The sequence below is a fragment of the Pan paniscus genome, chromosome 19, assembly GCF_029289425.2.
Source record: "Pan paniscus chromosome 19, NHGRI_mPanPan1-v2.0_pri, whole genome shotgun sequence".
Lineage (NCBI taxonomy): Eukaryota > Metazoa > Chordata > Mammalia > Primates > Hominidae > Pan > Pan paniscus.
The window spans coordinates 9,668,598-9,693,647 of NC_073268.2; the positions used below are offsets into that span (position 1 = coordinate 9,668,598).

General features: G+C 46.7%; 1 protein-coding gene and 1 pseudogene across 1 annotated transcript in view; both read right to left on the bottom strand.

Annotated features, from left to right (window-relative positions):
• SMG6 (SMG6 nonsense mediated mRNA decay factor) overlaps positions 1 to 25,050 on the bottom strand; it is a 244,113-nt gene that overhangs the window by 28,389 nt on the left and 190,674 nt on the right. The window lies entirely within an intron of this gene.
• The window catches only part of LOC129394368 (mitochondrial calcium uniporter regulator 1-like), a 40,210-nt pseudogene continuing 15,160 nt past the window's right edge, over positions 1 to 25,050 (bottom strand).

The window sequence follows — 25,050 nt, forward strand, 5'->3', positions numbered from 1 at the left end:
TACATGGTATGCTGCGTGGCTAAGAAAGCATGGTTTCTGGCTGACAGGGAGAAAAGCCACATGTGTGGATGTGGGACTCCTGGAGATGGGGATTTCCAGGGCACAGCAGGACCCAGGGATGTGGACATCCTGAGGCCACCTGCAGCACATCCTTACAGGGTCTGTGGGAATTGCCTATTCCATGGACACAAGCAACGAGGAGTAGCCCTCTCCCAGTTTTCATTTCCACCCCATTTAGAAGGAAATTGGTTTCCTTGGGGATTGTGTCTGTCATAGCTATTGTGTCCTTCTCTAGGACAAGGACAACTCCTGGCTGATATGCAAAAGGCTGTGATCTACTGGGGTCTCTGACCTGGTGTTAACAGGCCTGAAAAGGATTCTACCTGTTTGGAGAGAGAAAGGTTGTCTGTCTTTTGGAAGAGTACCCTGTCCTTTGCAATCCAAGCAGCAGGGAGGATGGTCAAAGCTGTGTAAAGTGTACTGTGGGAGTGAGAAGTGCACAGTCTGAGCTCTTTAGTAGATGGAGAAACTGAGAGGCAGAATGTCCAGGGCTTGCCCAGAGGCACAGAGAAACCTTCTGTCTGTAGCTCACTGGCCTGTCTGCAAAAGCATTCTGTCTTAACGTGGGGGGAATAAGCCCACTGGGGAGAGGACCACCGCTCTCTTGATGCTGGAGTTCTGTAGGAGACTTACGGGAATATTCTCCTAGACAAAGCCTCCAGCACTTGAGTCAGGGAAAAAGCAACACAAAACAGTTTAAATACAGTTAATAAGAGACTTCATAATGAAGGAAGCCTTTCAAACCACTGACAAAAAGCCAATTCCAAGATGATCTTTGCTTGGTCTAGGAGGACTTCCTGGTAGGAGAGGGGTTAAAGCTGGACTCCCTGCTTGGAGAGGAAGGACTCCAGATGAAGTCTGTGACATCATCCCCACAGTAACTCTGCTCGTGAGCACATTTTTCCACTCTATATCAATGAAAACCAGAGAATGTAAGTGGCATGTATATCGCAGCTCTGGGGGCAAATTCTGGATCCTCCAGAGGAGAAAGAGCTGGGCGGGAGAGGCTCCCTTCCTGGGCTACATTAGCACGTGGGGCTGGACTGGGGCTAGAGGCGACTAAAAGGGCCGCCAGCCAGGGAACACCCTGGGGAGCCTACGGACCTCTCCTCTGCGGTGTACCTTCTCAGTCACAGTCCTGACCCTTCTGGAGGGAGATGCACTGTGTAGGCGATTGTCAAGAATTCCCAAGTTAATTGACAAAATATCACATACAAATCATCTCAATCAGCTTGGGAAAGAAAACTGGGGCTTTAGGTCAGGGAAGAGCTGAAAGAAAGCCCCTTTCCCTTCCCCTGAAGACTGTCGGAGGCAGCTTACCACTGCAGCAGGAACTGAAACCTTTAGCTTCAGGGCTCCAGTTATCACTCTAATCAAGTCCACACGCAAAGAACCAAGCAGAAAGGAAAACTGAAAGTGAGATGTGGAGAGGCGATACCGGAGGCTGTTCTCTCCTAGGCTCAGTTCCTTAGAGAGAGATAATGTAAGCATGGGGTAAGTAGGGGCTGGAGCCAAGGGGAGCGAGGAACAAAGGAGAAAACCTCTAGGTCAAGAGAGGAGACTGGGTTACTGTTCTGGGGTATTTAAGGTGGAGAGGTGGAGAAGTAAAGAAAAATAGTGTTTCTTGACTGGGCACGGTAGCTCACGAATGTCATGTCAGCACTTTGGGAGGCCAAGGTGGGCAGATCACCTGAGGTCAGGAGTTCAAGACCAGCCTGGCCAACATGGTGAAACCCCACCTCTACTAAAAATACAAAAATCAGCCGGGTGTGGTAGCACATGCCTGTAGTCCCAGCTACTAGGGAGGCTGAGGCAGGAGAATCGCTTGAATCTGGGAGGTGGAGGTTGCAGTGAGCCGAGATTGCACCACCGCACTCCAGCCCGGGCAACAAGGCGAGACTCTGTCTCAAAAAAAAAAAAAAAAGAAAGAAAAGAAAAGAAGAAAAAATGGTGTTCTCTGAAAACTGGTGACTCTTCACAGCCACTTGGTAGGGAACAAGCACAGTGTGGGTAGAGATGCCTGGCGGGGGAGGGGGTTGGGGAGAGAAAACGAGCTATATGCTGCTTTATGAAGGTAGGGAGGGTAAGAGAGAACGGGAACTAAGCACCAGGTATCACATACTCATGTGCTCTGAGTTGCAAGACTTAACACCTCAGGGCAGCCCCGGGGAAGGGAGAAAACCTCCAAATCTAGCCAGGGAATATGAGGAAGGGCTGGAGAGCCAGGACCCTGGATGCAAGCTCTAGGGAGTGAGGGACTCGCTCTATCGTTGTTACCTGGTCCCCGTTTTCTCCAAACAGGCCTCTTGGAAGGCACAACCATGGTTACTAGTCATTTTGCAAAATTTCTTTTTCTGAATTTTTGGTTTGGAGAAATTGGAGTTTAAACTTGTACTATCAGCCAGTTCTTTTTTCTAGTCTTAACAGTCCAGCTTGCTACTGCTCCTCTGGTTAAAGAGAACAATCACACGGGTTTCCCCCCACAAACTCAAGTTTACAGGTTGTTTTTCTTGTTTCTCTAAGTGGAGCCAATTATTCTCACATTTGTTGAAACCTTCAATCAAACTTTATAGCTTGTTAATTTTACAGAATGTCCTTAGAGCAAATAAGATGCAGACAGGAACATGAAGTCTTTCTGAGATTATTAAGAAACCTTAAAATAGCCTACAAATCCAACACCAAGGCTGGTAAAATACAGGCTGCTTGGCTGGCTTCTGAGGTCAATTAGCAATGGGTTAATTATCATCTTTAATGAGCCAAACCTCCAGGATTGGCCACAAGAAATTTAACTCAGACTAATGTGTTTTCACAAACTGGGAACCTCTAGTTATGCACTACTCACCCTCAGAGGAAACTGAAAGGTGGGAAGCTCAATTCTGTAGCAGCCAAGGGTGGGCCAGCCTAAGAAGGGGTCTACCAATGGAAGTTCAGACACGAGAAATAAAAAATACCACACAGGGAATCCTCTGGAGCTGGGAGGACAGAGGAAATGGTTTATTCACATTCCTAGGGGGAGGGGCCTCCTGGCAGGAAGCAGACTCCAGAAGGCAGGAGCGAAACTGGCCACAAGGATGCACAGTCACTCTGAAGACACAGGCAGTAGCTTAGGATGGGGAGACAGACATTCACAGCCTACTTGAGTCAGAAGAAGTTGGTATGAAATTGAGAAAGAGGCTCATGGGTCAGAGAGGAGCGAAAGAAAGAACCTGTGCAGGGGCTGAATGATAAGGGGGACAGAGTGAGAAAAAGCACACATCCTTGGACCAGATGCATCTCCTGACAACCTCGGAGCATACTGTCCAAGGGATCAATTCAAACAGTATTTCACTCTTTCCCTACCCCTGCTATAGCTGGGCCTCTCTCTATGTAAAGCGTTAAGTACAGGCTACTTTCTCAGTCTTTTTTTTTTTTTTTTTTTTGGGAGAGAGTCTCGCTCTGTTGCCCAGGCTGGAGTGCAGTGGCGCAATCTCGGCTCACTGCAAGCTCTGCCTCCCGCGTTCACGCCATTCTCCTACCTCAGCCTCTTGAGTAGCTGGGACTACAGGCACCCGCCACCACGCCCAGCTAATTTTGTGTGTGTGTGTTTTTTTTTTTTTTTTTAGTAGAGACGAGGTTTCACTGTGTTAGCCAGGATGGTCTTGATCTCCTGACCTTGTGATCTGCCCGCCTTGGCCACCCAAAGTGCTGGGATTACAGACGTGAGCCACTGCGCCTGGCCCCTTTTTCTTTTTTTCTTTTTTTTGAGACAGAGTCTTGCTCAGTCACCCAAGCTGGAGTTGCACTGGCATGATCTCAGCTCACTGCAACCTCCGCCTCCCGGGTTGAAGCAATTCTCCTGCCTCAGCCTCCTGAGTAGCTGGGATTACAGGTGCGCACTACTATGCCTGGCTAATTTATGTATTTTCAGTAGAGACGGGGTTTCGCCATGTTGGCCAGGCTGGTCTCGAACGCCTGACCTCAAGTGATCCACCGTGTCCGGCCTTTCTCAGTCATTTCTAATCCTGGTGTCCAGATCCAACCCTCCGTAGTCCTGTGGTTGGCCTGTGCTAGCTGAAGGGTCATTGGGTCACAAGATGAAATGCTAACATCATTGGTCCACCCACAGCAACCACACCATTCCATGTGTCTGGTCCCAACAGCTGTGTTTTCTTCTTAGAGGAGGCAATGAGGGCCATTATCAATCAGCCAGCATTGCACAGATGCCTGCTGTCCCCACCTGTAACCACCACGTGTGTGCTGAAGTCTCTTAGAGAAGGGGAGGTGGGAACTGGCAAATGGTCAGATGGCAAGACCTGGTGCTGGTGGGGAGGCTATCCCAAGACAGGGTTACTGAAGACCCCAAAAGGTACACGTATGTTTGGCTACTAGGAAGGAGACGATGTTCACACTGAAGGGAGAGCCAGGGGAACAGGGGAGTTGTGAAGCACACACAGGAAGTAATGAGGTAAATAAAGTATAAAAAATGGGGCCATTCTGGCAAGAGGCAAGACAAGGCAATACAGGAGGTTGGACAAGAGCCTGGGCTTCATAGTTACACAGACGTGAGTTCAAGTACTAACTGCCACTTCCTGGCTGTTTATCCTTAGACAAGTTACTTAACCTCTCTGAGCCTTTGTTTGCTCAAGTTGTTTGTGAGGTTTAAAAGATAATACAGGCCGGGTGCAGTGGCTCATGCCTGTAATCCCAGCACTTGGGGAGGCTGAGGCAGTGGATCACCTGCGGTCAGGAGTCCGAGGTCAGCCCGGCCAACATGGTGAAACCCCATCTCTACTAAAAATACAAAAATTAGCTGGGTTAGTAGCGGGCTCCTGTAATTCCAGCTACTCAAGAGGCTGAGGCAGGAGAATCTATTGAACCCAGGAAGTGGAGGTTACAGTGAGCTCAGATCGTGCTATTGCAATCCAGCCTGGGTGACAGAGCAAGACTCTGTTGCAAAAAAAAAAAAAAGATAAGACAAGCCTGGGCAACATAGTGACACTGTGTCTGTCAAAAACAAACAAACAAACAAAAAAGCTGGGCATGGTGGTGCAACACACCTATGGTCCGAGCTAACCAGGAGGCTGAGGTAGGAGGATTGCTTGAGCCAGGGAAGTCAGAGCTGCAGTGAGCCATGAGCACGCCACTGCACTCTAGCCAGGGTGACAGAGTGATATCGTGACTCAAAAAGAAAAAAAAAGACAGAGGGAATACATATCAAATACTTAGCGAGATGCCTGGGCCCAGTAGGTGCTCGATAATTGAGCAGCTGGCATTTTTTTTCCCTCTTATCTCCACTCTCTTCAGAGGTGGGAGGGGCACTGCCTAACACGGCTGAGCTGTTTGGAAGCCAGTCTGAGAGGCAAGGTGGGAAGCATGGGGCTGGCACATAGCCTAGGGCCAAGGGGAGAGGCCCTGGAATGCTTACCTGGCTGTTGAAGCTGCAAAAAAAAATTTTTTTTAATTTGTCCAGGCTGGAGTTTGCAGTGGTGTCATCATGGCTTGCAGCAGGCTCAGTCTCTTGAGCTCAAGCTGGAAGCTGGCTAATTTTTAAAAATTGTTTTGTAAAGATGAGGTCTTGCTATATTGCTGGTCTCAAACTCCTGGCCTCAAGTGATCCTCCCACCTTGGCCTCCCAAAGCACTGGGATTACAGGCACGAGCCACCACTCAGGGCCTGAAATATTTTATTCAGAACTAAGGTGCTAGATCCAGGCTACTGGGCTGGCCAAGCAGGGGAGGAAAGACCTTGCCTCTCTTCAGCAATCCCTCTCCCTATTCTTCAGAAAGACTCCGGACCTAACCATAGGTATGCATGCATTACTCCAGTAATCTAGAGAGGCTCCAAGGTCCCGGGCTTCGGAACAAGCGGGCCACTAATAAACGTATCAGAAATACAGTCACAATTGCCTTGTCCATGAGGGCCCTTCACAGTGGGGTATGGGCGGTGGCTCTGCCTTTGCTAGTGGGATCGTTGAGGGTTTGAGGAGGCCCTGCAAACCCTGCAACAGTAACTTTCTTTCTTTTTTTTCTGAGATGGAGTCTGGCTCTGTCACCCCAGGCTGCAGTGCAGTGGCGAGATCTCAGCTCACTGCAACCTCCACCTCTTGGGTTCAAGAGATTCTTCCTAAGTAGCTGGGGCTACAGGCACGTGCCACCACACCCAGCTAAGTTTTGTATATTTAGTAGGGATGGGGTTTCACCATATTGGCCAGGCTGGTCTCGAATTCCTTACCTCAAGTGATCCACCTGTCTCGGCCTCCCAAAGTGCTGGGATTACAGGCGTGAGCCACTTTGCTTGGCCAACAGTATCTTATTTTATTCTAAGATGGGGTCTTGCTTTGTTGCCCGGGCTGCTCTTGGCTACTCCGAACTCCTGGCCTCAAGGAATCCCACTGCCTTAGCCTCCCAAAGTGCTGGGATTATAGGTGTTAGCCACCGTGTCCAGCCTGGTATCTTTCTTAAATAAGACCCAGCTGGATCCTTGCCTCATGTCTCCCAATATGAAAGTAGTGATGAGAAGATCCCCAATATGGTATTTTCTACCCACCTGAATTTCCTGAGCTTAGATATTCCAAACAAAGCCAGATAGGAGTCTGGTCTTCCGTGGGCAGAGTAAGCTTGCTCTTCTTGAACTGTTCCTTCATGGACAGAAACTATTCTTTTCTAGAGCTCTCGGCTCCGGCTGTACCAGAAAGGTACATTCTCAGCGGCAAGAGCGTCACAGAGAGCAAGCTATAGGCAGCAGTAGCTCGGGCTTCAGTCCAATTCTGCTTCCCCTGCAGAGTGCTGTTAGAGCAGCCACCCACATTGGCAGGGGTTAAGGACGGATATTGGCACTGCCAACACAAGCCTTTCAGGTCTGGCTGGCTTCAGCTGATCTGAAACCTGGAACACAGGCACTGGGGCCCTCACTTACTGAACCAGCAGGGGAGGCTGCAGGCTCAGCCCCTGGGGATGAAAGTCCTCCCGTCTGTCTCAGTCTGCAAATATCCACACACAGTCTGTTTCTACACTGCCAGTTAGCTCTGGGCCAGAAGCACTGAACCTTGGGCTGTAGTCACTCTGAACCACACTGTTTGCCTTCTAGACAGCCACGTCCAGGAGGCCTCCCCTTAGGTTTGTGTTTAGGCTCCTTTACCAAATTTGCTCCTAATTGTATTTATTCTACGCGTGGCACAAGAGTGGACTCTCGGAGACATCTGTAGTCTTCAACACACTTAGGCAACATGCAGTTCAGCAACATGTAAGTGCCTACTGTGTGTGTGAGGCACTGTCCTCCAGACCCTGGGGACTCATCACAGAACAAAGGAAAATCCCTGTTTCACTTGGGGGGTTGGGTGGCGTGGGTCACATTCATACCAGATACATCAACAGACCCCCTGCATCAAGAGAGCACGCGCCCCTCCCCGGCTGCCATGACCTGCGGTACTCAGGAAGGCAGAATTCTCAGCCCAAGGGAGAAGAAAAGCTCCCTGCAGAGACCCAGGACGCTGCTCCTTCATTCCTTTCAGGCGGATGGGTCCCGAGGAAGTCGGGATGGAAAATTCTTTTGGGCTTAGCCTTGCTATAAAATGAAATCCCAATCTCTCTTAATGCTTCCCAAGCTCCTTGCAAACCCTCGCCCACCCACCCCTCCCCCCAAAGATCACTATTGGCACTTCTGGCTATTATTCCCTAATCCTGAACTTCAAGCCCCAGGCAACCCCCTTTGCTATACCCTGCAGGCTGTCTGCTTCCCCTGGCACCTCTGAAAGTTCACATATTACTCCCCCAACCTGCAGTGATTTTACATTTAAGCAATCAATTCATTCCCTCATCTTCTTTTAAGCTTGATAAGGTCTTTTTCTTTTTTCTCTTTTTTTTCAAACAGAGTCTTGCTCTATTAGCAATCAAGGCTCACTGCAGCCTCAAATAACTGGGCTCAAGCAATCCTCCCACCTCAGACTCCAGAGTAGCTGGGACCACAGAGGCACACCACTTATGTCTGGCAAATAATTATTTATTAAGACAGAGTCTCACTGTATCGCCCAGGCTGGAGTGCAGTGGCGCGATCTCGGCTCACTGCAACCTTCATCTTGAACCTGGGTTCAAGTGATTCTCGTGCCTCACCCTCCTGAGTAGCTGGGATTCACAGGTGCACGCCACCATGCCCAGCTAATTTTCATATTTTTAATAGAGATGTGGTTTCACCATGTTGGCCAGGATGGCCTCGAATTCCTGACCTCAGGTGATCCTACCTGCCTCGGCCTCCCAAAGTGCTGGGATTACAGGCGTGAGCCACTGCGCCTGGCTAATGGCTATTTTTTTTTTTTTTTTTTTTTGTAGAGACAAGGTCTTACTATGTCCCCTAGCTGATCTCAAACTCATAGCTTTAAGTGATCCTCCTGTATTGGCCTCCCAAAGTGCTGGAGTTGCAGGTGTGAGCCGCCCATCCCAGCCTATAAGTCCTTCAAGACGCCAGTTAGCCTTTGTCCAGTCTGCCAGCCTACCTTCCACAAATCTTTTGTAACGCCCTACTATGTGACAGGGACTGCTAGACATCCTGGGCACACAAGACAAGACAAGACAAGACAGATGCAGTCCTTGACTTCACATGACCTTCAGTCCAGCAAAGGACTCCACAGGAACCTCACACTAACCTCTCCCAAGTACACAGGTATCCCTCCAGCAACTATGGACTAGGCCTACACTTCATTCATCTTCTCTGACTCCATTAGCAGCCCTCAACATCTGCACTACTTGTACGTCACAAAGTGAATTCTTTTGCCCTTTGGTTGGAAGAGACCTTAACAATCACTCAGAGCCACAGGAGAACCCCCTCTAAATACCCCTCAGTGATCCAAGTCTTTCTTGACTACTTCTGCTGGAGAGGACTCAAGGCCCTGGAATAGTTTTTAAAACCAATCATTACTTAACGTTGAAGAAATATATAATTTTTCTTTTCTTTTCTTTTCTTTTTTTTTTTTAGACAGGGTCTCTCTCTGTCCACCCAGGCTGGTGTGCAGTGGCACAATCACGGCTCACTACAGCCTCGACTTCCTGGGCTTAGGTGATCCTCCCACCTCAGCCTCCCAGATAGCTGGGACCACAGGTGCGAGCCACCACACCTGCTAATTTCAGGGTTTCACCATGTTGGCATGGCTGGTCTTGAACTCTTGGCCTCAAGCAATCTGCTTGCCTCCGCCTCCCAAAGTGCTGGGATGATAGGCATGAGTCACCACGTCCAGCCAATCATTTTTATTGTCTACACTAACAGACTTTTTTCCTGACCATTCTGTATGAGGTGTGTTACTGTGTTGAATCTGTAAGGGGGCATATTTCCTACCAGAAGGCCATTCTGTTTTTGGACTTTTCTAATTGATAGAAATGTTTACACCTTTTAAACCCAGATCTGCCTCCCAATGCTTCTAATTTGGTTCTCTGGGGCCATGTAAAAAAACAAAAAACAAAAAACAAAAGAAAACAAACTCTAATTCTGCTTTTATCTGACTGGCCTCAAATTATGAGGTCTGCTGTGTTATACACCTTCTCTAGGCTAAACAGTCCCACTTCCTTCACCTGTGCCTCACTCCAACTGTCTCCTAAACATCCTGCTTATTCTTTCACTAAGACTTTCACTAAGACTAAAGTGTCTCCCACAGTGAGTGCCCACGTGACCTGGTAGCAGAGCAGAGAGTAGACCATTCCCTCCCATTTCTATCGGGGATGCTCAATTTTAATAATAGACTTAACAGCATTACTTTTGTTGTCCCCACCTTGCACTACTGATAAACTGTGAGCTTCTTTTTTCCTTTTCTTGGGGCGGGGGGACAGGGTCTTGCTCTGTCGCTCAGGCTGGAGTACAGTGATGAGATCATGGTTCACTGCGGCCTTGACTTCTCAGACTCAGGTGATCCTTCTGCCTCAACTTCCTCAGGAGCTGGGACTACAAGCACGTGCCACCACACCTGGCTGTGTATTCTGTAGAGACGGGGTTTCACCATATTGCCCCAGTTGGTCTTGAACTCCAGTTCAAGTTTAAGGAATCCTCCTGCCTCAGCCCCCCAAAGTGTTCGGACTACAGGTGTGAGCCACTGTGCCCAGCCAATTGTGAGCTTCTAATCAACAAATCCCCAAATTGTTTTCACATATGTTGCTAAATCCTATCTCCCTTTATGGAGTACAAGCCCTCCACCAACTATTCCCTTTCACATCTTTTCCTTCACCAAGGTCTTCTCCCCATGCCTGAAGAAATCCGATTATTTACCATTGTGCTGCATGCTACATGCTAAGTGTGGCTGACTTTTTGGCCCAGGGTAGGGTTTTACATTCATTCTTATTTGATTTCATCTTGTCATTTACTTCTCCCCATTGCAACCTATTAAGTTCTCTTTGGATCCTAAATTTTTCATCTAAGAGTGCATTCCCTTCTCAGGTTTATGTTACATACTTTTTGTTGTTGTTGTTGTTGAGACAGTCTCGGTCTTGTTGCCCAGGCTGGAGTGCAATGGCGTGATCTCGGCTCACTGAAACCTCTGCCTCCTGTGTTCAAGTGATTCTCCTGCCTCAGCCTCCCGAGTAGCTGGGATTACAGGCACCCGCCACCATGTCCAACTAATTTTTGTATTTTTAATAGAGACGGAGCTTCCCCATGTTGGTCAGGCTGGTCTCAAACTCCTGACCTCAGGTGATCCACCCGCCTCGGCCTCCCAAAGGGCTGGAATTACAGGCGTGAGCCACCGTGCCTGGCCATGTTACATGAATTTTATCAGTTGGTTTTATTTACAATTCTTAATATCTTTCTCCCATTAATCTGTGGTGTTTTTTTCTCCTAAGTAAGATTCTTGAGGGGAGGCACTAGTGTGTGTGTTTGTGTGTGTGCTTAAAATAAAATCTATCTGCAGTATTTAACATGCACTATGGATACCTGAACAATGTGGATGAGTGATCGTGGGGGTCAGATGGCAGCCTCAGGACAATCCCAGAGGACATCACGGAGGTGGTGCGGCCATACTGCCTATACTGTGTCAATCATGCTCCCAGAAGCTGTGCAACACAGACACCTGGACACACTCGGAGATGCTACTTTCTGTTTGGGGGGTGCTCCTCATGGGGGTTTGGACTCAATAAGGAATAGGGACTCCTCTTTGACAGACTGCCTCCAGTTTCTCATGTGAAACCAGATACCACAAGAAGCCACGCTCTGGGCAGGTCTTAACTCCATGGAGGCTGTTGTACCAGGTCAAGGTAAAATGTACCTCCTAAGAAGTGACATTTAATGATCTTCAAGGCACTGATGTCATGCTTTGGAAAAAAAAAAATTACATCCACATCTGAAGAACCCCCACAGCATATTAAAAAATGTAGTATGCAGACATTCTCTGAGATTTGGGCTGAGGTAGAAAGCCATTTTAAGTTGCATTTTCAGGTTCTATGTTTCTGCAGTCCTGAATCACAAACATGACCCATGCCTCATAGTTGGAGACAAGACAAGCTTTGTTAACGAAAACGAACTAGCCTATCCATAGCTCGGGATAACGTGTAAGTCAGCAAATGGCTGCCATACAGAACCAGCTCAATCAGTATTAGTTCTCCCTTCTTCACATCTGAACATGAAAAGGCATTTTTTCAAAACCAACTGTATCACAATCACACGCTGAGCTTATTAAAAATGCAGATTCCCGAACTCCACTTTTTTTCTGGAGACTGGGTCTCACTCTGTTGCCCAGGCTGGAGTGCAGTGGTGAGATCTCCGCTCACTGCAACCTCTGCCTTCCGGGCTCAAGTGATCCTTCCATCTCAGCCTCCTGAGTAGCTGGGACTACAGGTGCCTGCCACCATGCCCAGGTAATTTTTATCTTTTTTTTTTTTTCTCGAGACAGTGTCTTGCTCTGTTGCCCAGGCTGGCGTGCAGTGGCACAATCTTGGCTCACTGCAATCTCCACCTTCCAGATCCAAGCAATTCTTCTGCCTCAGCCTCCTGGGCAACAGGGATTACAGGCAAGTGCCACCATACCCAGCTAGTTTTTGTATTTTTTGTAGAGATGAGGTTTTGCCATGTTGGCCAAGCTAGTCTGAAACTCCTGGCCTCAAATGACTCGCCCGCCTCGGCCTTCCAAAGTGTTCAAGTACAGACGTGAGCCACCGTCCCTGGCCTAATCTTTGCATTTTTTTTAGAGATGGGTTTTTACCACATTGGCCAGGCTGGGCTTGAACTCCTGGCCTCAAGTGATCTGCCCTCCTTCACCTACCAAAGTGCTGGGATTATAGGCATAAGCCACTGGTGCCCGACTTTGTTTTCTTTTTACCTAACACTACTCCTTGGCTATGGATTCCACTTTGAATTCAATGAATTAGTATTTCTTGAGATAGGACCTTAGAATGTGTACTTTTAAACATTTTATTCTATGAGACAGGGTTTTGCTCTCTCACCTAGGCTGGAGTGCTGTGGTGTAAACACGGCTCACTGCAGCCTCAACCTATCGAGTAGCTGGGAATACAGGCGCACACCATCACATCCAGCTAATTTTTAAAAAATATTTTGTAGAGATGGGGTCTCGCGATATTGAACAGGCTGGTCTTGAACTCCCAGGCTCAAGAGATCCCCCTGCTTCAGCTTCCCAAAGTGCTAGGATTACAGGTGTGAGCCACAGCACCCGGCCAGAATGTATTGCACAGGCTGGTCTTGAACTCCTAGGCTCAAGAGATCCCCCTGCTTCAGCCTCCCAAAGTGCTGGGATTACAGGTGTGGGCCACAGCACCTGGCCAGAATGTGTGTAAGTGTTCCAGGTACTTATGAACACTGAGTTTTAGAATTACTGCTTTAAAGGATGGAAGGTTAGGTCAAAGTGGTCACAATTTTAGTAGACTCTTCAAAATGCAACTCTATTTTTCAAAGGTGCAAACACTACTACTATCTATATATTTTTTGAGACAGGGTCTTGCTCTGTCACCCAGGCTGGAGTACAGTGGCGTGATCAAAGCTCACTGCAACCTTGAACTCCTGGACTCAAGTAATCCTCCTGCCTCAGCCTCCCAAATGGCTGGGACGACAGTCATGCATCACCATGCCCAGCTAATTTTTGAATTTTTATTTTTGTAGAGATGGGGCCTCGCTATGTTGCCAGGACTGGTCTTGAACTCCTGGTCTCAAGCAGTCCTTCTGCTTTGGCCTCCCAAAGTGTTGGGGTTACAGCCATGAGCCACTGCACCCAACCTACTTTATATTTTTCATGACACTTTTAGGATCTAGAAATCCTCTGCACTCTTTGATGCAGTTACTACATCCAGAGGATGTAGATGAGGAAACTAAAATTCAAATAAATTCAATGACATTCTCAGGAGAACTAAGATCCAAAGCCAGATAAAATGACTTCCTCATTCAAGGCTTATCAGCTTACCAGCGCTACCTTCCTGGAAGAGTGCCATCGGCCTTCCGGGACGTAATAAAACCTGCTGCATGCCTCACTCACCCTTCGCAGCCACAGCGAACACCGAGCGAATGGTTACTACAAGCCAGGCACTGTGCCAAATGCTTTACACGAACCAACTCGTGATCCCCACAACCTCATGAAGTAGATACTGTCACTGCTTCAATTATAGAGGTGAGGAAATTAAGGCACAGAGAAGTAACTTGCTCAGGAAATGCAGCTAGTAAGTGCAGGGGCCGGACTGTTCTAACTGCCACAGCTCTCCATGATCCAGAACATTCACAGGTGTTTCAGAGACCCTCACCATCTCCCCAAGGAGAAAGCTCTTCTCTAGCCTGGAAATTCACAGAAGAAGAGAAAAAGGCAGCCTCTCAGAGCTGATTTCTTGAAGACTGAACTCTTCTGGGCATGGTGCACTCCTCCTGGGTGGGTGACACGCCACAGTCTAGGACAAGCAGGGCCTAGTGGAACGATAGTGTCGTGGCCTCCTAACTTGTGTGCTCTCAGGCAAATCACTGAGCCTTGTCTGATAATTACTGCTCTTACTGTCTGATAGCTTGTGTGCTCCTGGGCAAATTACTGAGCCCTGTCTGCAAGATGCTAATAACTCTGAAGATCTATATTCCTAGTCCTTTACAAAATTTTATTACAAATTGACGATTTATATTTGTGTATATTTACAAGGGTACAAAGTGATATATTTTATGAATACAATGTATAATAATTAAACCCAGCTAATTAACATACCCATCACCTCAAATACTTATCATTTTATTGTGGTGAGAAAATTTGAAATTTACTCTTAAAGGAATTTTTTTTTTTCTTTTAGACAGGGTCTTGCTCTGTCACCCAGGCTGGAGTGCAGTGGTGTGATCAAGGCTCACTGCAGTCTTGACTTCCCAGGCTCAAGTGATCTTCCTGCCTCAGCCTCCCAAGTAGCTGGGACTACAGGCGTGGACCACCACATCCTGCTAATTTCATTTTTTTTTTTTTTTAGAGATGAGGTCTCACTATGTTGCCCAGGCTGGTTTGAGCTCCTGGTGTCAAGTGATCATCCTGCCTCAGCCTCGCAAAGTGTTGGGATTACAGTTGTGAGTGACCACGTCTGACCTCTTAAAGCAATTTTAAATGTACAGTGCTGTATTTTTATGCTCACCATGCTGTTCAACAGATCTCAGAAAAACACACACCCATCTTTCTCCCATGGAACTGACGCTTTGAACCCTTTGACCATCATCTCCCCATTTCCCAGCCTCTGTAGCCACCATCCTACTCTCTGCTTTTATGAGCTGGACTCTTTCAGATTCTACATGTAAGTGAGAACATATGGTATGTATCTTTCCGTGCCTGGCTTATTTCACTCAGCATAATGCTCTTCAATTCCACCCATGTTGCTGAAAACAACAGAATTTCTTTTTAAAGACCAAATAGTACTCCATTGTGTGTATGTCCCACCTTTTCTTTATCCATTCATCTGTTGATGGACACTCAGACTAATTCCATAACTTGGTTATCGTGACTAATGCTGCAGTGAACCTGGGAGTCCAGACATCTCTTCAACCAACTGATTTCAAATCTTTTGGGTGAATGCCCAGAATTGGGATTACTCTCTTTCCATTCTTACAGGTTTCTGTGATTCTGGGCAGTCATCTTGGAAAGGAGGAAAGGATCGTTCTGCCACTGAGCTTGACGGAGGAGCTCAGCTCTGTCACAGGGGACAGTGCCAAGAGCTGGGCTTGGCCTTTTTGGAAGGGTTAAAGATTCAGAATGTGAACTAACAGTGAGAGGCTAGAGATTACTCTGATGGAAAAGGGTGGTATAGGTTACTCTCATATGATAAGCCACTCAGGAAGACTTGGAGGGTTTTATGGAATCATTAGCACAGAGCTCCCCTCTGGCCACAGAGCAGAGGAAGAAACAGTGGACCAGTTTATAAAGCTCCAGAGCGGAAAATTTCTACTGCTGTCCAAACTAAGTTTTTGGCTTTCTGTGAAGCTTGGAAAGACTTATACTGATGTTTTAATCACCTGTTTAGTGTTCTGAGGACTCTTGTCAGCGGCCTCACTGAGCTTGCTCCAGCAGGCAGTGGGGAACGGCTGGCTCTCGCCCCACGCTCTTCTTGTGAGCTGTTTCTTTCCCATGACCATCTCCAACACCCTGTAGCTCCCACTGGGCCACTTGGAGGGTATAAGCCAAACCTGTGCGCCCTATAGGAGACTGAGCACACTCTTTTGGGCTAACTCATCACCGGATCTAAAGTCAGGAAAGACCCCTTAATAAAAGCCTTGGTGCAAAGAGGTAAGAAGTCGTCTCAAGATTAGTCTGCCAGCAACACCTCTGTGATGGCACAGAGAAAGCAGGCTTGACTTCCAGGAGAATCACCATCAACACATTCTTTTTTTTTTTTTTTCAGTTGGAATCTTGTTCTGTAGCCCAGGCAGGAGTGCAATGGCACGATCTCAGCTCACTGCAACCTCTGCTTCCCAGGTTCAAGTCATTCTCCTGCCTCAGCCTCCCGAGTAGCTGGGACTACAGGCGCCCACCACCTCGCCCGGCTAATTTTTTGTATATTCAGTAGAGACGGGGTTTCACCATGTTAGCCAGGACGGTCTTGATCTCCTGACCTCGTGATCCGCCCACCTCGGCCTCCCAAAGTGCTGGGATTACAGGCGTGAGCCACCGCGCCTGGCCACACCTGGCTAATTTTTGTATTTTTAGTACAGACAGGGTTTCACCATGTTGGCCAGGCAGGTCACGAATTCCTGATTTCAAGGGTTCTGTCCGCCTCAGCTTCCCAAATTGCTGGGATTACAAGCTTGAGCCACTGTGCCCGGCCACCATCCAGACATTCTAAAGCACTTGGGTATTTATCGTGAAAAGAAGTCCTCACAAGTGACAATGCATACTGAACAAATTCAGGGCAGGGAAAGTTCTAGAAAGAAAAACCCATGAGCATGCCAGAAGCTCTTTAAAGAGGTTAAGGGGGTTGAAAAAAAAAAAAGGTTCAGGGTAGTGGCAGGTAGAGCAAGTTAGCATCTTACTTCCTCTGCAATTTTCATTGATCACACTTTCTTGGTGGCCTAAATATCCCATTTTACTGGGAAAGCTGTGGTGTAGATGAAGTGGTGACAGATGGTTACTAGGAATTATGTTATTTCATTTCATTATCATGGTAATCCTGTGAGACAGGAAGAGGAAACTAAAGCTCAGAAAAAGCAAGTGATGAAGTGATGAAGCTGGGCTTTGAACCCAGATTTGTCTTACTCCAAAGTTTGTGCTCAGTTCATTATATTATAATATGGCCTCTTATGAAGGTAATGGCACTTTCACAAAGAGTATAGGGCACTTTTGAGAAAGGTCTCTACTTCAAGTCATCTTTTTTTTTTGAAGACAAGGTCGCACTCTGTTGCCCAGGCTGAGTGCAATGGCGTGATCATGGCTCACTGCAGCCTCAACCTCCCAGGTTCAAGTGATCCTTCCACTTCAGCCTCCTGAACATCTGGGACTACAGGTATGCACCACCACACCCAGCTAATTTTTTTTTTTTTTTTTTTTTTTGTAGAGATGGGGTCTCACCATGTTACCCAGGCTGCTCTCAAACTCCTGGACTCAAGCAATCCTCCCGCCTCGACCTCCCAAAGTGCTGGGATTACAGGCATGAGCCACTGCACTCAGCCTACTTCAAGTCTTTCTCACTTAAAAAATATTACACTCAGCCGGGCGTGGTGGCTCACACCTGTAATCCCAGCACTTTGGGAGGCCAAGGTGGGTGGATCACCTGAGGTCAGGAGTTTGAGACCAGCCTGGCCAACATGGTGAAACTCAATCTCTACTAAAAATACAAAAATTAGCCGGGCGTGGTGGCAGGTGCCTGTAATCCCAGCTACCTGGGAGGCTGAGGCAGGAGAATTGCTTGAACTTGGGAGGCGGAGAGTGCAGTGAGCCAAGACCGCGCCACTGCACTCCAGCCTGAGCAACAAGAGCAAAACTCTGTCTCAAAAATAAATAAATAAATAAATAAATAAATAAATAAATAAATAACACTTGCCCAGACTCAGCAGCAGCCTAAAGGCCCTCAGGACAGAAGAAACAGTTCTGACGAATTTGCCTTTAGAGGAACACAAATTGAATGGGTGCTTGGCTAAGCTACAGGCAAGAAAAGAAATACTGAAATTTAAAATTTCTCAGGATACCTGCCCTAAAAAGAGTTCTATCACTTAGATTCATTTCATTTCACTGGACATAATATGGGCAAAACCTCAGCTGAATACTTGATGAGCTGAATGAATATAGGAAACTAGTAACTGCCAGATGTTAAGTTAAGACCTATATGTGGGTAACCTCTGAAAGTTGTCTGCACCACAGCCTTGAGCTTTTCTACTGAATGTAAAGAGTAAAGTCCATCATGAAGACAGGAAAATGGAAATCAAAGCTCCCTCCTGATACTTGGCACCCAAAGGCTCCACAAATCTGTCAATCCAAGTAACTTTTACTTTGCAAGCAACAGGGTGTGTTATTTATCTGGCAACGCTTGATCTTGGAGAAGGTATGAAGGAGGAGAAGAGAGAATAATAGTTTACTTCTCAGTGGAAAAACCAGGCTTAAGGAGGAGATACGGATTTCTGATTGAGTTCTCAGGGAGACCTTCTCTGCCATAGAATTTTCCCTTTTCACCCCATCACTTTTCTTCTTGTCTCTTTTCTTACTAAGGGAAGTTTCTTCAAACTGCTGTCTCTGGCTCAAAGTTAATTTCCCTTTGGCCAAAGCACTCTGCACATGCCATTGTTCCATGCCCTGTTATGCCAGAGTTCAAGCAGATAAGCTACCAACGTGCCTTTTAATAAAGGAAGGGAGGGGGTCTCTCAAGGGAACTCTGCTTACTGAGGGAAAAGAGAGTCCTATAGCAGCAAAGGCACATACTACCCTTCCTCGGTGACCTCAGAGGAGTCTATTTACAAAGGCTATAGTTAGAGAGGAAAGGGCAAGAAGGAAGGGAAAGAGAGGGAGACCATGACCAGAGAGGTCTTATGTCCCACAGGAATACTCCGAGGACAAGGAAAAGGCTGTCCTGTCACAAGGGCAAAATTAACCAGACCCAGCCGATTATGAGAGAGGGAAGGAGGATGCTGGGAACATGAAGGGGGCAAAGCTTACAGGCCACTACATACATGGGGGAATGCAGGAGGAAAATGTTTCAAAGCTGATGACAAGGCAGACAGGAAACCTCCGTGTCCCTGCTGACAGGAAAGAAAGAGTGAAAGAAATTCTGGGATCTTCTCTCTAGGCAGGAATTTTTTTTTTTTTTTTTTTTTTGAGACAGAGTCTTGGTTTGTCGCCCAGGCTGGAATGCAATTGTGCGATCTCGGTTCACTGCAACCTCCGCCTCCCGGGTTCTAGCAATTCTCCTGCCTCAGTCTCCCAAGTAGCTGGGATTACAGGCATGTGCCACCACGCCTGGCTGATTTTTGTATTTTTAGTAGAGACGTTTAGTATTTTAGTATTTTAGTACTTAGTAGTTTAGTATTTTAGCCTGACATGTTGGTCAGGCTAGTCTTGAACTCCTGACCTCAGGTGATCTGCCCACCTTGGCCTCCCAAAGTGCTGGGATTACAGGTGTGAGCCACTGTGCCCGGACTCTATGCAGGATTCCTAATAGGCATGTGAAGTTCCCTGTCTTCCCATGGGTGTGCTGACAGCTGGGAATCCTGCCCTTTGGGTCAGGCAGGGCAGGGATCTAGACCTCTCGGGAGTTCATGAAGATGTTCAGTGAGGACTGAAACCACGATCCCAAACACAAATGGGGACTGTCATTTCCTGTTGGGTTTCCATGCTGTAAAAAAGTGGGGGAGAAATGCCAGCTACGAAGTACTATGTCTTCTATGGAAAATGGAGCATGCAGTGTATCTGGCTCCTGGTTCTGACTTGTAAATCTAAGTGAGAACTAGTTGTTAGCTGCTAGAGGATTATAGTGTTAAAGAGACATTCTACCACCCAACCTGCCAGCCTTTCTGCTCACTGTCTCTGGGCCTCTAGGTAGCTGATGACACAGTTGTCTTGAGCCTCCATAGGAAGGGCAGTCTTGGGCTGGGGCAGCTCCTCTGGGCACTAGTTCACTGTTCTGTGTTCTTAAACAGCTCTGATGGAACAAGCCATCTGTGAGGGTTATTTAACTTGGAGCTGGAAGAGGGTGAGGATGTGGAAAAAATAAACTGAACAGCCAATGGATGGGGCCAGAGAGAGAGAGAGAAGGCAGGTGGCATGTTCATGGGACTGCGTGCCAGGGCCAAGCGGGGTGGGACTGCAGAAAGGAATGGTGCCGAAAGGAGGCCAGCATGGGAGGGGCTGGAACACCCAGGACAGCAGAATTTTATTTCCAAAATGGTATTTTGTTGTTCTCCTTCAAGGGCACCCAAGTCCTCACTTTAGAGTTCTATTTCTGGGAGAATCTTGGAATAGTGTAACTAAGCACACCTGCCTCGCCTTCTGAAAAGCTACCTGAACCTTGCCCAATTTCTGAGCCTTAGCCTACAAGATAAATCTAACAGGTTTTTTTTTTTTTTTTTTTTTTTTTTTTTTTTTTTTTTTTTTACATCCAATGCCTCAAAATAATGGCAACAGCTAAGTGGGTAGAAAACGGAAATGAAGGATTACAGAGAATTTGCATGAATTACAGAAAACAGCTACAGAAACTACAGGATGATCCAGAAGGAGACATGGGAATCTGATGTGTGACTGAGTTGTAACTGGACCTCTTTGGAGTCTTCTTAGCCACTCTCCAATCCCCAGCGTCCACTATGAAAACACATATTGAAACTTTCATTTTTAAAAATCTTGCCAGGCGCAGTGGCTCATGCCTGTAATCCCAGGCCTTTGAAAGGCCGAGGCGGGTGGGTAACTTGAGGTCAGGTGTTCGAGACCAGCCTGGCCAACATAGTGAAACCCTGTCTCTACTAAAAATACAAAAATTAACCAGGCCACGCCTGCAAACCTGCAGGTGCACACCTGCAGTCCCAGCTACTCAGGAGGCTGAGGCAGAAGAATTGCTTGAATCTGGGAGGCAGAGGTTGTAGTGAGCCGAGATTGTGTCACTGCACTCCAGCCTGGGCCACAAAGCGAGACTCTGTCTCAAATAATAATAATAAAAAAAAAATTCTGAGCCAGGTGTGGTGGCTCATCCCTGTAATTCCAGAACTTTGGGAGGCCAAGGTGGGTGGATCACCTGAGGGTTAGGAGTTTGAGAACAGCCTGGCCAATACAGCGAAGACCCGTCTCTGCTAAAAATATAAAAAAATTAGTCGCGCATGGTGGCGGGTGCCTGTAATCGCAGCTACTCGGGAGGCTGAGGTGCTATAATCACTTGAATCCAGGAGTTGGAGGTTGCAGTGAGTTGAGGATTACACCACTGCACTCCAGCCTGGGCGACAGAGCAAAAAAACCTAGGCATTTTCACTTATTTTATCTCATTTAATCCTTACTAAAATCTTATGAAATAACTAATGTCATCCCCATTTTTCAGAGAGTAAACTCAACCCCAGAGACAATAAATTAATTTTCTGGCGTTTTCTCATGACTAGCACAGAGCATAATAAAGGCTATGACATCTATCTAGAACAGGAAGATGTATTTTTCTGCAGGTTGTCCTGGCAAAATAGCATTAGAGTTGACAGTATCTCATCTGATCCATTCCTGATTACCAAGTCTATGTAGTATATTCTCACAGGATTTGAAAAAGAGACCAAAAAGCTGCTGTTAGAATATATGTCTCTCTCTCTTTTTTTTTTTTTTTGAGATGGAGACTCGCTTTGTCATCCAGGCTGGAGTGCGGTGGCGCAATCTTGGCTCACTCCAACCTCCACCTCCTGGGTTCAAGTGATTCTCGTGCCTGAGCCTTGTGAGTAGCTGTGATTATAGGCGTGTGCCACCACGCCTGGCTAATTTTTGTATTTTTAGTAGATACAGGGTTTTGCCATGTTGGCCAGCCTGGTCTTGAATTGCTGGCCTCAAGTGATCCGCCTGCCTCAGCCTCTCAAAGTGCTGGGATTACAGGTGTGAACCACCGTGCATGGCCTTTCTCATTCTTTATTAAATATTTTCAAGGGAGTAGATTAAGAATAGGATTAGAGACAGGAATCCAATAACTACGTGCTGCTTACTCTACTTTTGAAGGACACATATAGACACGCAAACCATTATAAACTACTTTGAAGTATAGTTTCAGTGCTTTATACTGACAAAACAGAGACAAAATTTCTGGACCAGCCTATACTAGAGAAACCTATATACACTCTAAACTTTCAAAAAATTGACAACACAAGGGCAGACGCAGTGGCTCACACCTATAGTCGCAGCACTTTGGGAGGCCAAGGTGGGTGGATCACCTGAGGTCAGGAGTTCAAGACCAACATGGCAAAACTCTGTCTCTACTAAAAATACAAAAATTAGCCAGGCGTGATGGTGCACGTCTGCAGTCCCAACTACTTGGGAGGCTGAGGCATGAGAATTGCTTGAACCCAGAGGCAGAGGTTGCAGTGAGCAGAGATTGCACTACTGCATTCCAGTATGGGCGACAGAGTGAGATTCCACCTCAAAAAAAGAAAAAAAAAAAAAAAAAGACAACACAGAACTAAAAGCTGTCACTTAATTCTGTTACTTAAGCTGAAGTCACTCTTGCTGCTGACAAAGTACCAAAGGAGTTCAATGAGATACGGTGGCATCTCAGAATCAAGTACCAGGCCAAACTGAAGCCAAAGCTGCTTAGTAACGTGGAGTTCAGAAACATGGCACATGGTGAAAACAAGCAATACAAAGGCCGAATTTTAAAAACAAAACCTTCCCACCTTTGATTTTTAGGCCCTGTTGCGAGTTTCTGCTATGTTCTTCAGAGACAGTTCTGCATTTACTGACATATGTGATTAACTATGAGCTCTCTCTATGCCTTTTATAGATACATTTATGTAAGTGGTGATATACTATGACACACGCACACGCACACACGGTATCTTAAAGATAATCAACATCATTTGTGAAGCACATTTCATGCCAAATACTAAGGATCATCAACAATAAAGCACTCTGTGTTGGGGGGACTGATGGAAAGATCTGGCGGAAGCAGCAAAGGAAAGCAGACGGAAGAAAGACCCTGATGAGGTGCTCAAGTCCATCAGTCATCATCAAGTCCAACAGGCCTGGGAGAGGTCAGCAACAACAGTCTCCCCAGCCAAGCAGGGTCTCAAATGACAAAAAGTTGGGCAAAATAATGTGCAAAGTATATACATGTGCTCCAGTCTGCACGTTGCCCAGAAAGAGCTCCCACCCCAGAGGAATCAATATCAGGAGGGTCATCAACAAATTTGAAGGCCAGAAACAAAGAGTGCTATATATGTATTTACTGTGAAAATTAAGCGGCTCCAATTCCATTTTGATGTGTAGGCTATAGGTGTTACGGCAAGAGCTGCCTGGTACATCTGAAGGCCGCTACGCCCAGCTTCAGTGCCAGTTTCCTTATCAGAGGAGCTCGTAAAGCCTCACAGAACACAAAGTAAGATATCTGAGGTGTTTCAGGCTGATCTCACAGTCTGAGTTCTAAATGTATTCTACTGAAATTCAGTAAATATTTATTAAGCACATGCTATGGTGTGGCAGGCCCTATTCAAACCACCAGGAATACAGCAGTGAATAAAACAGTGCTCCTGTTCCCATGGAACTTAACATTTTTCTGAGACTGAGAATCAAATAAGCAGACAGTAGTGGGAAGTACTGTGAAAAAAAGTTGGGTAAGGGAGACAGAGAGCGGCAGGGTGGGGAAGAGTACTGCTATTTTATATAAGATGGTGAATAGAAGACCCTAAGAAAGGTAATATTTGATCAGACTTGAAGGTGTAAGCCACAAAAAAGAGAGGTCCTTTCTTATCTCGCTCAAAGAGGTCCTCTGAGATCACAGGATCTCGCTGTTGCCCAGGCTGCAGTACAGTGGTGTGATCATAGCTCACTGCAGTCTCGACCTCCTGGGCTCAAGCGATCCTTCTACCTCAGCCTCCCAAGTAGCTGGGACCACAGGCGCCTGCCACCACGCCTGGCTAATTTTTTATAGAAACGGGGTCTCCCTATATTACCCAGACTGGTCTTGAACTCCTGGGTTCAAGGGATCCTCCTGCCTTGGCCTCTTAAAGTGCTGGGATTACAGGCATGAGCCACCGTGCCTGGCCCGAAAGGTCCTTAGAGTGGGTTTCTTGGGTGATGGCTGGAGCATCAAGGAGTTCCTTCTCTGATCGAAGGGCTTGTTAGCTACACAGTGTGAAGGAAGGAGAACAGGCTTTTCTAGCTCAGCCTGGTGAGAGGAGAGGCCTTTGAGAGTTTATGCAGCTTGCACACCCGCTCCATGCAGTTTCTGGAAAGTTTCCATCACAGATGAGAGTTTTACATTGAATTTTAAGTTTGACCACAAATATTTAAACTTCCCTGGACCACAAATACAGTATCTTCCCTGTGGTTTATCTGGCAGCAAGTACATATTTACAAACCTCTATATGTCTGCCGGTTATTTAAATTTCTTACAGAAGTGCCAAGGTCTTTAGTTGTGATTTATGCCCTCCCCCTCCGTATTGGTAGGTATAGTCTTGATTAGGCCTAACTCTTGGGAAAAGGAGGTATCTTTACAATTGAAGCTTAGAAATCTTCCTGATTAAATTTCCTATTACCGCTTCCCTCTTAAAAAAAAAAAAAGTCGGCCGGGCGCGGTGGCTCACGCCTGTAATCCCAGCACTTTGGGAGGCTGAGGCGGGTGGATCATGAGGTCAGGAGATCAAGACCATCATGGCTAACATGGTGAAACCCCGTCTCTACTAAAAATACAAAAAAAAAATTAGCCAGGCGTCGTGGCGGGCGTCTGTAGTCCCAGCTACTCGGGAGGCTGAGGCAGGAGAATGGCATGAACCTGGGAGGCGGAGGTTGCAGTGAGCCGAGATTGTGCCACTGCACTCCAGCCTGGGTGACTGAGCAAGACTCTGTCTCAAAAAAAATAAAAAATAAAATTAAAATAAATAAATAAAAGGCAATGGTCTGTTCCAAGTTCTTGCATTTGAATTGAAATGTAAAAATTGAATTTTTTTGGTGCTTTTTTTTTTCCACTAGAGAATTGAGAACAAAACTTAAAGCTAAATAAATCTGCATACTTGAGCTGTATTAAAAAGCAAAACAGCAAACAAAAAAAGCCAGGTGTAATGAGCTCCAAACCTTTTTTTTTTTTTTTTTTTTTTTTTTTTGAGACAGACTCTCACTCCGCCACCCAGGCTAGAGTGCAGTGGCGCAATCACAGCTCACTGCAACCTCTGCCACCCAGGCTCAAGCAATCCCCCTGCCTCAGCCTCCTGAGTAGCTGGGACCACAGACATGCGTCACCATGCCTGACTAATTTTTGTATTTTTGGTAGAGATGGGGTTTCACCATGTTAACCAGGCTGGTCTTGACCTCCTGAGCTCAAGTGATCTACTGGCCTCAGCTTCCCAAAGTGCTGGGATTACAGGTGTGAGCCACTGTTCCCAGCCTTTTATTTTCTTTTTTAAGAGACAGAGTCTTGCTCTGTCACCCAGGCTGGAGTGCAGTGG